General features: G+C 43.2%; 1 protein-coding gene across 2 annotated transcripts in view; it reads left to right on the top strand.

Moving 5' to 3' along the window:
* spns2 (spinster homolog 2 (Drosophila)) overlaps window positions 1-14,914 on the top strand; it is a 166,248-nt gene that overhangs the window by 1,278 nt on the left and 150,056 nt on the right. The gene's annotated exons all lie outside the window — the stretch shown is intronic.

A 14,914-nucleotide genomic window follows, 5' to 3' on the forward strand; every position in this document is an offset into this window, starting at 1 on the left:
ATTATTTCGCTGCTGGCATTTTCACAAGAGACCAATACTTTTGAAAAACACTTTTGAATAATTAACAAATCCTACTATGAGACTTTAAAGTGTTCCAGATTTCTATGAAATATTACCCTCAAGTTTGTTACAATATGAATTAAATGAATGTCCTTCCAATTTTTTTTTAAATTAAGGATGTTCAAAAGCAGCTTTGCTCTGTGCCCCTGCTTGGGGCACAAATATTTGATTTGACAGCTCAGTCAATGAGACACACATACACTTGGATATTCAAATTAGCTACAACATGGAGCCAATGGGGCTACCTGCCCGAGCCCGGCTGCACCAAGTAAAATAGTATGGATGGATTCAGGAGTTGGGAACGCACAATGGAACTACTAGGACACTATACTAGAACAGTAATAAATGCAGACTCATTTCTGTCCTTTGCTTTATCACTATATTCCGGATATTGTTGTTGTTGGCTACCTAACTTGCTAGTCGTGAAGCTACTTCTGCTACCTATATGAGTCAACAACAGCTAATTAGGTTTCCTCTGGACATATAACTTTTACCTACAAATAAGATTTAAAATAGATGGGAATCGTGAGATGGTTGGTGTGTGGAGGACCTGCTTTCTTGTTGGCTTGCCAAGCTAGCCAAGTTAGTCACGATAGCTAACGTTAGCAAACTGCTTGTAAATTGCCAGCAGGCCAACTTTTACAAACCACGTCATTTGAAATAGAAGTGACTGGCGAGATACAGTAGTTGTTTCATTGGCTCTGTCCTTTTTGCTAACACCAGCTGTGGCTTGCTTGGCTTGCTAGCTAGCATGCTTGTGTGAAGTGAGTGCACACTCCTGAGCCTATATCTTCCCTATTCTCGAGAAAGAGCCTTCTCCCCACCAGAGAATTTGGAAAAATGAAAAAGCTGCTGGACCAATCACATACAGGCCTGTCTTGGCCAAAGAGGATATCATGTTCCTTCCAAATTTCAAGCATTTTTTACATCTTTTTTTTTTTTTTTACAGTTTGTTTCAAAAACAGATTTGAGATGAGTGTTTTTTCTCTCATTTATGCTTTGGCCACAACTACAAGGAAAGTCAACAATATTAATTTGGTATGAGCAAAATGAATATGAGAATTTAAAAATGAGATTTTCACTGGACAGTTACTTTAATCTAACCCTCCCTGCTTCTGGTTGGACCTACCACATTTCCATAGAAACCACACTGCAGTTAACCAATACATTTTTTTGAGTGCTCAATTTAATTTTACGCATGATACACCTCCTTATAGTAAGTGCTGGAATACTACTTTGTGAAAGGATAGCCTATGCTGGATTCATATTACAATGAGCTGTCCAAAATAATGCAATACTGTGACTCTTTAAGTTATTGAGGTAAAAGAAGATATTAACATAAATCTTGGGATGATTATCGGGATGTCATTTTCAGTTTGCTAACGGCCAACTGATTATCGGGATGTCACTTAACAGTTTGCTAAGTGTCTTATTCTCATTGTTTTCATCAGTGACTAATAGAACATAATTCAAGTAATTAAAATGATCAAAATGAATGCGTCTCGCACTGGCTCTCCAAAATCCCCAAATTGAAGGTACATTTTTTAACATCATTATAATATCAGATGAAGTCTGAAGAATCCTTTATTTGTGGGAGTTTAATTTGTAGGCTGATAGCATTTTTGGCACAGCTATCCTCTCCATCTTATTATGTTGCAGATGTTTCCCGTGTACCTTTTCCGTGGACTATAGAAGCAGAGATGTCCCCCCCAATATAATAGAATATAGCAGACACAGAATAGCAGTGACGTGTTATATCACCATGTGGATTGTTAGAGTCATTTTGACATGTTATGCATTACATTTACATTTAAGTCATTTAGCAGACGCTCTTATCCAGAGCGACTTACAATTAGTAATGAGGCTGTGATTATGTAATGTGTTGTTTGTTACTGCAGATTGCTCGGTGTGCAAATGTTGTCCTCATATTGGGCAAAATCAATCACTGGACCTGCGTATTCTATTCCATAATGGAAGTGAAGGAGATGCCAATAGAATTCAGCTTTACGCATCTCTTCCAAACCACGTGCTGGACTTTGTTAGTTGGTATGGAAGGGGCTAAACATACTGCCGCAGCAAGTAGAGCAGTCTGTTCATTGCGAGGAGGACATACAATAGTAGAGAGAGTGATATTGTGTAGCCTACTGTAGAGTAAAGTACTGCACTGACTAAATACACTGCTCAAAAAAATAAAGGGAACACTAAAATAACACATTCTAGATCTGAATGAATGAAATATTCGTATTAAATACTTTTTTCTTTACATAGTTGAATGTGCTGACAACAAAATCACACACAAATTATCAATGGAAATCAAATGTATCAACCCATGGAGGTCTAGATTTGGAGTGACACTCAAAATTAAAGTGGAAAACCACACTACAGGCTGATCCAACTTTGATGTAATGTCCTTAAAACAAGTCAACATGAGTCTCGGTAGGGTGTGTGGCCTCCACGTGCCTGTATGACCTCCGCACAACACCTGGGCATGCTCCTGATGAGGTGGCGGATGGTCTCCTGAAGGATCTCCTCCTAGACCTGGACTAAAGCATCCGCCAACTCCTGGACAGTCTGTGGTGCAATGTGACGTTGGTGGATGGAGCGAGACATGATGTCCCAGATGTGCTCAATTGGATTCAGGTCTGGGGAACCGGCGGGCCAGTCCATAGCATCAATGCTTTCCTCTTGCAGGAACTGCTGACACACTCCTGTCACATGAGGTCTAGCATTGCCCTTGCATTAGGAGGAACCCAGCGCCAACCGCACTGAGGATCTCATCTCGGTACCTAATGGCAGTCAGGCTACCTCTGGCAAGCACATGGAGGACTGTGCGTCCCCCCAAAGAAATGCCTCCCAACACCATGACTGACCCACCGCCAAACCGGTCATGCTGGAGGATGTTGCAGGCAGCAGAACGTTCACCACGGCGTATCCAGACTCTGTCACGTCTATCACGTGCTCAGTGTGAACCTGCTTTCATCTGTGAGGAGCACAGGGCGCCAGTGGCGAATTTGCCAATCTTTGTGTTCTCTGGCATATGCCAAACGTCCTGCACGGCGTTGGGCTGTAAGCACAACCCCCACCTGTGGACGTCGGGCCATCATACCACCCTCATGGAGTCTGTTTCTGACCGTTTGAGAAGACACATGCACATTTGTGGCCTGCTGGAGGTCATTTTGCAGGGCTCTGGCAGTGATCCTCCTGCTCCTCCTTGCACAAAGGAGGCGGTAGCGGTCCTGCTGCTGGGTTGTTGCCCTCCTACGGCCTCCTCCACACCTCCTGATGTACTGGCCTGTCTCCTGGTAGCGCCTCCATGCTCTTGACACTACGCTGACAGACACAGCAAACCTTCTTGCCACATCTCGCATTGATGTGCCATCCTGGATGAGCTGCACTACCTGAGCCACTTGTGTGGGTTGTAAGACTCAGTCTCATGCTACCACTAGAGTGAAAGCACCGCCAGCATTCAAAAGTGACCAAAGCATCAGCCAGGAAGCATAGGAACTGAGAAGTGGTCTGTGGTTGCCACCTGCAGAACCACTCCTTTATTGGGGGTGTTTGCTAATTGCCTGTAATTTCCACCTGTTGTCTATTCCATTTGCACAACAGCATGTTAAATTTATTGTCAGTGTTGCTTCCTAAGTGGACAGTTTGATTTCACAGAAGTGTGATTGACTTGGAGTTACATTGTGTTGTTTAAGTGTTCCCTTTATTTTTTTGAGCAGTGTATATCATCCATATAATCTATTTTATAATATATTTAGATATTAATTTGCAAAATATTTAGTGTGTTTATTTTCAAACACGTTCACATTTAGTAGCCCAGGTATTTCAGTTGGCAACCAGTTCAGATAAAACAAAATGTACAGATGAAGGCTTATGCTTTACTGTGAACACATGTCTTCAAAGTGTACTACCATTCCAGTGTTTAATTACTATACTATGGAGGGAGATTGTCAGTAGGTAGGTGTGAGTATATAGGGCCTCTGTCAAAGGATATATCATCAAATTCAGATTCACACAGAGGTAATCTCTTCTCAGTTGGGTTATAATTGTTTTAGAGGCAGTTCTGCCTTTGATTTTACACTAGATAGATATCACCACTAGAGACAAACGACTAAGGCGAATTTCTGAATGATCTAGTCTAAATGGGAGAGATAGTTAGCTGAGGTAGCCTCTTCCTTCCGTGTGCCAAGAATATGTTGATGTGCAGTTGCATATCTAATCTCAGCATATGTAAGCACCATCTAAACACAATGCAGATAGTTTAAAAATCCACATCCTTGTCAATCCTCTCTTAAGAGATAAAACATAGTTATAATACAATAACAATCGGTGAGTGAGCGGATCATCATAGCTGTTTTCTATTCACACCTCCCTCTCTTGCCCTTACAAAAAAGGTGTTTTTGAATAAATGCTTCAAAAAGCATGCTCAAAGCCTCAAAGTCACTTCAAACCAAATGTTAGAGCAACCCAAATACCATAACAAGTTGCATATATATAATATTGGAGGAAATTGTAGGAATAACTTTTTTGGGGGGGAATACACACCAATTCAGCACTATGTGTACATTCAGAGAGTAGCTGGTGTCTATATTACAGTTCTACCAAATATTCATACCGCTGACAGACTTTTATGAGCTGTTTTGACTGCAACTAAGCATATATGTAAGATCATTTAGATTTTGTGCATGGTCATACCTAGTTATAACCAGTCATAACCATTGGCAAGTTACATAAGGGGCTCTATCTCTGCAGGTGCACTGTGTATCTGGGCAAAATCACTGATACAAATCCCCCTCCACCCTCTGGTGGTATGGATAACTTGTTATTATGTCTCCAGAGAAGGAAAACCTTGATTTAAATAAAGGCCTTATCCATCAATTTACTATAGGTGGGATTAGGTGTTTTTGGTTGGGGTCAAATGAACCCAAAGTACATTTTGATACAGAAACACTAAACAATGATTTCTATTTTTTTTAAAGAACAAGTTGATTGACAAAGTCCTGAAAATGGAACGTAATTTGAATAAACCACCTTTGGGCTAGGATAACAAATGTGCCTCTGGGGTCAAAATGACCCCAAGTTGGTAGTGAATGAGGTTTGAAGGAAAGATTCACCTATTTTGAATTAATTGTTTTTATGTCTCTCTAAACTATGTTTTATCGATTCATTTCACGTTTACCGGCCATTTCACATTTTCATGTTTCTGATCTGAAGTAATTACAATATAGTAATTAAACACTGGAATGGTAGAATGTGCAGAAGATGAATGTGCAAGTAGCGATACTGGTGTGCAAAGGAGCAAAATAAATAAATACTGTATTGGGTAAGGTAGATTGGAGGTAGATTGGATGGGCTATTTACAGATGAGCTATGTGCAGTGATCTGTGAGCTGCTCTGACAGCTGGTGCTTAAATCTAGTGAGGGAGGTAGGAGTCTCCAGCTTTAGTGATTTTTGCAGTTCGTTCCAGTCATTGGTAGCAGAGAACTGGAATGAGAGGCGGCCAAAGGAGGAATTGGCTTTGGGGGTGACCAGTGAGATATACCTGCTGGAGCGCGTGCTACAGGTGGGTGCTGCTATGGTGACCAGTGAGCTGAGATAAGGTGGGGCTTTACCTAGCAGAGACTTGTAGATGACCTGGGGCCTGTGGGTTTGGCGACGAGTATGAAGCTAGGGCCAGCCAACGAGAGCATTCAGGTTGCAGTTGTGGGTAGTATATGGGGCTTTGGTGACAAAATGGATGGCACTGTGATAGACTGCATCCAATTTGTTGAGTAGAGTGTTGGAGGCTATTTTGTAAATGACATCGCCGAAGTCTAGGTTTTTGTGATGCAAAACTTTCTTTTAACCTCACAATGTCAATTTGTTTTTACATCGCATTGTTGAATCAGCTTACATTCATTCCAGAAAACACATTTTCAAAAACATGATTTAAATCCCTTTTAGTCCTGTGTATTACATGTAGCAAAAAACAATGGACAGTTAACAATAACAGAAGCTAAAAATAGCTAGCTAGGAGCTAGCTAACAGTTAGAAATTAGCATGCGGCCATTAGATAAACATTTCATAAAAAGTAACCTTATAAACCACTAGCGTGGTTCATATGTACTAATGCAAATACACTCAATATGAGCCCTCATTTGTAAAAAATGTGAACCTGCAATTCCACATGTGAAATTGAAGTTTTGAGGTGTGGAGATTTCTTACATGTGAAACTGCAAATGTGATTTTCATGACAAACACTTCATTAATGGACTGGAAAACATCTCTATTTGGCTTTTGTGACTTCCTCCATCATGTGCATCTAGTCGTTGTGGTTTCAGTGCTGTAGAGAATATAATGATTAGCGAGGTGAATATCAAACCATTTAATTTTCTTCCCAGATACTACAGTATATTGTAGATGAATACTGGGGAAGCACTTCTAGTGCTGTGACAGGAGCAGGAGAGAGATGGATAGAGGGAGGGAAGGAGAAGAGAGAGAGAAAAAGAGATGGAGGGGAGGGGCTGCAGGTGGATTTCAGCACTAACCAACCCTTGTGAGGGAAGCTGCATTGGTGAGTGCAGAATGTGGTGCAGAGGGGGTCTCCTCTCCATTGAGTGCATGTGCTGCAGAGGAAGAGGGGTTCCTTTCACTGCCACTGCACCTGACTACTGCCTGATGTATTATGCATGTGCAGCATGTGCACAAGACCCTCGGAGAGAGAGGCAGGGAGAAGAGGGGGAGCAAGGAGGGGAGCAGGATGCAGTGACCTGGCTGGACTGATTTACTGAACACAACAGAAACTTATACTCTCTCCACCTTTACCGAAAATGACCACCTCCGAAGTTCCTCTCCTCTCCTGCTGTATTCTGACAGAGATGGTTGATGGTGTTGGTGTTAGGGCAATTAGTGTGGGCTGTACATCTTCGGTGCTGGTAGTAAAGTGTTCAGGGGGAGGGGTGCTGTGGTTAATGTTGTGTGGTTCACTCCTTATATGCCTCCACCCTCTCTCCACAGCATCTCTCGCTCTCTTTTGCCATTGTATGACCAAGTATGATGGATCAGTACAGAGGACACAACAGCCCTGGAAACAGGGGACAAGATGACCATTATTTTCTTCGCCCTCTTTCACTCCCTTCCTCTCACTTCCTCCACTCCCTTCCTTTTCCCTCAATATATCCCTCCCTTAATCCCCCTCTCCTCATGTCAGGTGCCCACATTGTACTGTATCCCCCCCCCCACACACACACACTCAGGGTTTTCCCCTCATTTCAAGTGTGGCTGTGCGAGGGAGGGGCTGACTGCAGTATAGTGGTAGCTGAGTGGTGAGGTGTCAAAGGAGAGTGGACACAGAGCAGAATGCAGGCTGCGTTTCCTCCTGCCTGCCTCTCCATCAAAAGGTCCTTGTGCTTCCAGCCATTACATTACTGTAGTGTGCTCGCTGCTGTTTCATCACTGCTGCATTGTCTCAGGCTGACAGAGGGCAGCCTGGCGCCTGCCACCCATCACATCGCCTGATTCTCCTCTTTCTGCATCAATGATCAGAAAATGACAGACACACACACACACACACGCACACACACACACACATCATGTACAGTTTCAGTCAAAGTCACACGTATGTACAAAACAAACACAGTAAGCAAACTGCTATTCATTATATACCTCTTGCCAACATGAACAGAAGAAAGAAAACTTCTGCTTTTGTTGATTGCTGTTGCCAGATGTTGTCTACTGGATTTGATTGAGTAATTTAACAAAGTCATGTCATTTACTGCCAATATTCTTTATAGAAGCCGTTTCAACCCAATGTGGCCATTTAACAAGGATTGACAGCCCTGGAGCAGCACAATTAGAACGAATGGAACGGTTACGTTTTAAAAAGGAATTTCTAGATCTGAATACTACTGGTCCATATCTGCAATGAAGAGCACATTTACATAGGCTTACTGAACCGACAGAAAACAACACACCTTCTCATGGGAATTTTAGAGGTCCCAGCCTCATAAAATTAGATTCTAATTATAATAATAATATAAAACACTCTTAATACCCTTGAAAAACATTGAGTCCACCGGAATCACCAAACACATCCAGCCATCCAATCAATTCATATTTTCCAGCCTTCAAATTTAGACCATGCAACATAAAAAATACTCCCTAAAATGTGTATAATATAAATATGTATTATATTATATACAGTATATGCTTATAATATCCGTTTCCCTCCGTTCTGGTTAATGCTCTGTAATTTCCAACTGCTCTGTGTTTAATTCAAATACATGCTGGGAACTAGAGAGAGTGCTGCGGAGCACACAGGGTTGTGTCCCAAATGACACTCTATTCCCTACATAGTGCACCCTACATATGGGCCCTGGTCAAAATGTATGCACTATATAGGGAATATGGTGCCATTTGGGACACAGAAAACAGTTATAATTTCTGTGACCTCCACTATTTGCTCTCCCGGCTGTCTGTCTTGGTAAACAGACACATTGGTCGGTTATGGTAATCTGTTTTCAGTCAGGCAGAGCGAATAGCCAAACCCACGTGTGATGTAGAAATGCTCAAAGGCCTGGGCCTGCCATGTGTCTGCGGCTGCATCTGATAAATGTACTAGCCGTCAAATCCTTGCCTCCTACGTCCTTACTACCTCGATTCCTCTCAATGCAAATTGGAGGAGGAGGTCCGACGGAGGGACCTTGGAACCTTTCGTCCAAAGAACTCTTGAAAGGATTTGACAGCTAGTAACATTTTCAGACACACCCTGTCTCACTGTGAGGTGGTGGAGAGGTGGAGGGTGCCAGCTGAGCCTGCCAACTAACCCTGCTGCCTTCTAGGCTGTGAGGCCTCAGCTGTTTTGGTAAGTTCTGGGTCGTCTATGTCTTTCTCTCAGCCGTAACTCAAACATAGACCGACGAGCAACACTGCCCGTCTCGCTCTGGAGGCCCCGGGCCATGCCATGACTGTTTGAGTGTTGTTGGGTAAAAACACAGCAGTCTGTGATGTGTGTGTGTGTGTGTGCATCCTTGAGTGTGATTGATTTCTTAGCCTGTGATGTGGTTGTTCCCTTCCTACTCTATTTATAGAGGGCTGTGAAGGGGCAGCAGGGCTGTATATTTGTAGAAAATGAGTTTGAAATGAGCCCATAGGGCTCAGGTCAAAAGTAAGGCACTATACGTAGGGCACTACAAAGGTAAAAGGGTTCCATTGGGATGCAACCTGTGGTTGATTGCTCTGTTCTGTAAATCAGAGTTAGTTGATTTGTGATCTAGAACACACTGTCACTGAGTTATCATTCTAAATACAACAGGGCTATTAGTGAGAAGGGGATTGGAGTGGAGGAATCTGGGGTTGTGTCCCAAATGGCACCCTATTCCTACTACTTTAGTGCACTACCAGAGACTAGAGTGCCCTTAGGGATCTATCCCTTGAGAGTAAGAGCCAGATGAGTTACGATGGCCAGTCTAGGGTCACTCTGTACAGTCTGTCCAGAGTTTATGGGTCCTGATGGAGCCATTCTACTGTAGCACCATACGTTTGTATGCCTCTTGGTTTATAGGAGACTAGGATTTAGAGTGCTCTCTGAGAGTGTAGGACCCATTTAAATTAGATTTAATTTGCTGTCGTTGCTCTCAACGCTCTCAGACACAGAATCATAGCGGTGGTCTTTCCTCTATTCCCCTAGCAGACAGTCCAAGCTCCCCAGCAGATTATGATAAAGACTGGATTAGCTGTTTAGGGGAATATGGGGGTCCAGGTGGAGGAGGGGGGCAGACGGCTGGGCTGCACTTAAACTTATTTGAAAGATGTGGGTGTCACCCCCCTGTAGCCATTTAGATGCTCTGTCCTCACCCCAAACCCAGCCAGGTTGGAGGGGCCTTAGAACAGCCTAATCTGGGTTCGGCAGATGAAGGGTGGAGACCAGAGCAATAGATTATTAGTGTTTTTCTCAAGGCATCAGGGTTCTATTTTGTCTCAGTCAAACTCTTAATTAGGGGCCTGTGATGATGGGGGATAATCTAGCACCTTGAAGGACCCCCTGGAGACTTAAATAATGCCCCAGTCCAGTATCATCAGACTTCGCAGGAAGGCTGCAGGGGAGAGGGGTTGACTGGAAAGGAAGAGATCAAGATCAGGATACACACACACACACACACACACACACACACACACACACACACACACACACACACACACACACACACACACACACACACACACACACACACACACACACACACACACACAGATTCAATTGGGCCAGTGCCGGCCAGGGCTGTTCAACGGCACCTGTGATCCAAACGAGAGCCAGGGGGGGCTGAGCCCTCGTACCTTTGGTTATGCAAATTTTGCCTACAGGGCAATTCCATGTTAGCGGAATTACTCTTTGATTTCAAAGTTTACCAAACCATACAAGTCTATGCACAAAAAATACTTTAAAACATTTTCACTGAAACATTTATAAAAGCTATTGGAAGAACTGTGCAGATACAAACTTTTGTTAACGGAGTTATGGTAAAATCTCTCTCTGGTATTTATGCGACCATGTTTTCCAAAAACGGTTAAATATTTGCTCCAATTTGAAGGTGCTAAACATAGGATTTGTTATAATCTTTGCATTGTAATTTCAGAAAATGTCCATGATATATCTGCAGTAATGGTGGAATGACCCAATAGTGTTGTGATTGGGTGTGATAGTGACCTATTGATTTCTCTCTCCGGAGCGGAATCTGTTGTCATAATGGGAAAGCTGTTCTGAATTTGTAGCTGTGTTATCTAGTGCTGCCTGCTATAGACCACCCTCTGCCCCCAGCTGTGCTCTGGACACCATATGTGAACTGATTGCCCCCCAATCTATCTTCAGAGCTCGTGCTGCTAGGCGACCTAAACTGGAACATGCTTAACACCCCAGCCATCCTACAATCTAAACTTGATGCCCTCAATCTCACTCAAATTATCAATGAACCTACCAGGTACCCCCCCAAAGCCTTAAACACGGGCACCCTCATAGATATCATCCTAACCAACTTCCCCTCTAAATACACCTCTGCTGTCTTCAACCAAGATCTCAGCGATCACTGCCTCATTGTCTGCATCCGTAATGGGTCAGCGGTCAAACAACCTCCACTCATCACTGTAAAACGCTCCCTGAAACACTTCAGCGAGCAGGCCTTTCTAATCGACCTGGCCGGTGTATCCTGGAAGGATATTGATCTCATCCCGTCAGTAGAGGATGCCTGGATATTTTTTTTAAATGCCTTCCTAACCATCTTAAATAAACATGCCCCATTCAAGAAATTTAGAACCAGGAACAGATATAGCCCTTGGTTCTCCCCAGACCTGACTGCCCTTAACCAACACAAAAACATCCTATGGCGTTCTGCATTAGCATCGAACAGCCCCAGTGATATGCAGCTATTCAGGGAAGCTAGAAACCGTTATACACAGGCAGTTAGAAAAGCCAAGGCTAGCTTTTTCAAGCAGAAATTTGCTTCCTGCAACACTAACTCAAAAAAGTTCTGGGACACTAAAGTCCATGGAGAATAAGAACACCTCCTCCCAGCTGCCCACTGCACTGAAGATAGGAAACACTGTCACCACTGATAAATCCACCATAATTGAGAATTTCAATAAGCATTTTTCTACGGCTGGCCATGCTTTCCACCTGGCTACTCCTACCCCGGTCAACAGCACTGCACCCCCAACAGCAACTCGCCCAAGCCTTCCCCATTTCTCCTTCTCCCAAATCCATTCTGCTGATGTTCTGAAAGAGCTGAAAAATCTGGACCCCTACAAATCAGCCGGGCTAGACAATCTGGACCCTTTCTTTCTCAAATTATCTGCCGAAATTGTTGCCACCCCTATTACTAGCCTGTTCAACCTCTCTTTCGTGTCGTCTGAGATTCCCAAAGATTGGAAAGCAGCTGCGGTCATCCCCTCTTCAAAGGGGGACACTCTTGACCCAAACTGCTACAGACCTATATCTATCCTACCATGCCTTTCTAAGGTCTTCGAAAGCCAAGTCAACAAACAGATTACCGACCATTTCGAATCTAACCATACCTTCTCTGCTATGCAATCTGGTTTCAGAGCTGGTCATGGGTGCACCTCAGCCACGCTCAAGGTCCTAAACGATATCTTAACCGCCATCGATAAGAAACATTACTGTGCAGCCGTATTCATTGATCTGGCCAAGGCTTTCGATTCTGTCAACCACCACATCCTCATCGGCAGACTCGACAGCCTTGGTTTCTCAAATGATTGCCTCGCCTGGTTCACCAACTACTTCTCTGATAGAGTTCAGTGTGTCAAATCGGAGGGTCTGCTGTCCGGACCTCTGGCAGTCTCTATGGGGGTGCCACAGGGTTCAATTCTTGGACCGACTCTCTTCTCTGTATACATCAATGAGGTCGCTCTTGCTGCTGGTGAGTCCCTGATCCACCTCTACGCAGACGACACCATTCTGTATACTTCCGGCCCTTCTTTGGACACTGTGTTAACAACCCTCCAGGCAAGCTTCAATGCCATACAACTCTCCTTCCGTGGCCTCCAATTGCTCTTAAATACAAGTAAAACTAAATCCATGCTCTTCAACCGATCGCTACCTGCACCTACCCGCCTGTCCAACATCACTACTCTGGACGGCTCTGACTTAGAATACGTGGACAACTACAAATACTTAGGTGTCTGGTTAGACTGTAAACTCTCCTTCCAGACCCATATCAAACATCTCCAATCCAAAGTTAAATCTAGAATTGGCTTCCTATTTCGCAACAAAGCATCCTTCACTCATGCTGCCAAACATACCCTTGTAAAACTGACCATCCTACCAATCCTCGACTTTGGCGATGTCATTTACAAAATAGCCTCCAATACCCTACTCAACAAATTGGATGCAGTCTATCACAGTGCAATCCGTTTTGTCACCAAAGCCCCATATACTACCCACCATTGCGACCTGTACGCTCTCGTTGGCTGGCCCTCGCTTCATACTCGTCGCCAAACCCACTGGCTCCATGTCATCTACAAGACCCTGCTAGGTAAAGTCCCCCCTTATCTCAGCTCGCTGGTCACCATAGCATCTCCCACCTGTAGCACACGCTCCAGCAGGTATATCTCTCTGGTCACCCCCAAAACCAATTCTTTCTTTGGCCGTCTCTCCTTCCAGTTCTCTGCTGCCAGTGACTGGAACGAACTGCAAAAATCTCTGAAACTGGAAACACTTATCTCCCTCACTAGCTTTAAGCACCAACTGTCAGAGCATCTTACAGATTACTGCACCTGCACATAGCCCACCTATAATTTAGCCCAAACAACTACCTCTTTCCCAACTGTATTTAATTTATTTATTTACTTTGCTCCTTTGCACCCCATTATTTTTATGTCTACTTTGCACATTCTTCCATTGCAAAACTACCATTCCAGTGTTTTACTTGCTATATTGTATTTACTTTGCCACCATGGCCTTTTTTGCCTTTACCTCCCTTCTCACCTCATTTGCTCACATTGTATATAGACTTGTTTATACTGTATTATTGACTGTATGTTTGTTTTACTCCATGTGTAACTCTGTGTCGTTGTATCTGTCGAACTGCTTTGCTTTATCTTGGCCAGGTCGCAATTGTAAATGAGAACTTGTTCTCAACTTGCCTACCTGGTTAAATAAAGGTGAAATAAATCAATAAATAAAGTGGAAATAGCTCTCATTTCCTGGTGGCAAAAATGTTACACTGTTCGCTCAATTTCAGATTATGTAAGAAAATTAGCACTGAATAGTGTAGGAAATCACTGTACTGTCAGGACCCGGTTACGAACCCGGGTCTCCGGAGTGAGAAACAGTCACTTAACCAACTGAGCCACGAATAGTCTGCAGAACCCAGAAGATGAGGCAGACACAGCAGTACTTGAGACAGTGTATTTAATGAAGTAAAAAAGTGAAGTCCTTCAGGAAAACATGTAACTCCACAACCTCAAAAGGAATTCCACAAGAACAAAGGTAATCCTCCAAGACAAAAAGGTAAATCCACAAGGTGGTAGGTATAGCATAAAAAGCCTCAAAAGATACTCAAAAATAAATAAACAAGAAGAAAAAACATAATTCCACAAGAGAGTCCACCGGGATCAACAAGAGTACACAGAATACTAGGGCTGGGGTGCTAACATACAAACACAGAGCAAATAACTGAGGAAAACTAAGGGTTTAAATACAAGCAGGGGAAACGAGGCACAGGTGCAAATAATAATGGGGATCAAGGGAAAACAAAAGGTCAAAAAGCACAATGGGGGCATCTAGTGACCAAAAACCGGAACAACCCTGGCCAAATCCTGACATGTACCATCCAAATCGGTGTGAAATATCTTTTCAATTAACACAAAATATTGTTTTTACAGCTTTTTGAAGCAGGTGGACCAAAACCAAAAGTACCAGTTTTGGTCTGCCAGCTTCAAATAGAGTAGCTGTAAAAACTATATTGTTTGTTATTGAAAATATATTTCCAGCGATGTTCATGGTATAATGATTCCCTACACTAAATTACAATGCAAACATATGTGTAGCACCTTTAAGATTCAAAGATGTCTGCAGAAAACAATGGGGTTTCAGCTATGACCTGGTACCTTGAGTTTGAAATCAATCTCTTTTGGTTATTGAACTACAGTAAGTGAAGTGGATTTACACCCTGTAACGGAATTACGGTGACGAAATTACATCATGGGTCCCTGATCTATACTAAACAGCAGTGTTGTAGTACTCGAGTCCGGTCATGAGACCACATATTGAGTGTCTTGGCCTTGTCTCGGTGTATGATACATTTTTACTCCGTCTTGACTCGGTTTTGGATAATGACTTGGTCTCCCGTTCAGTCA

Source organism: Oncorhynchus gorbuscha, linkage group LG02 (assembly GCF_021184085.1).
Source record: "Oncorhynchus gorbuscha isolate QuinsamMale2020 ecotype Even-year linkage group LG02, OgorEven_v1.0, whole genome shotgun sequence".
In the NCBI taxonomy this organism is placed as follows: Eukaryota; Metazoa; Chordata; class Actinopteri; order Salmoniformes; family Salmonidae; genus Oncorhynchus; species Oncorhynchus gorbuscha.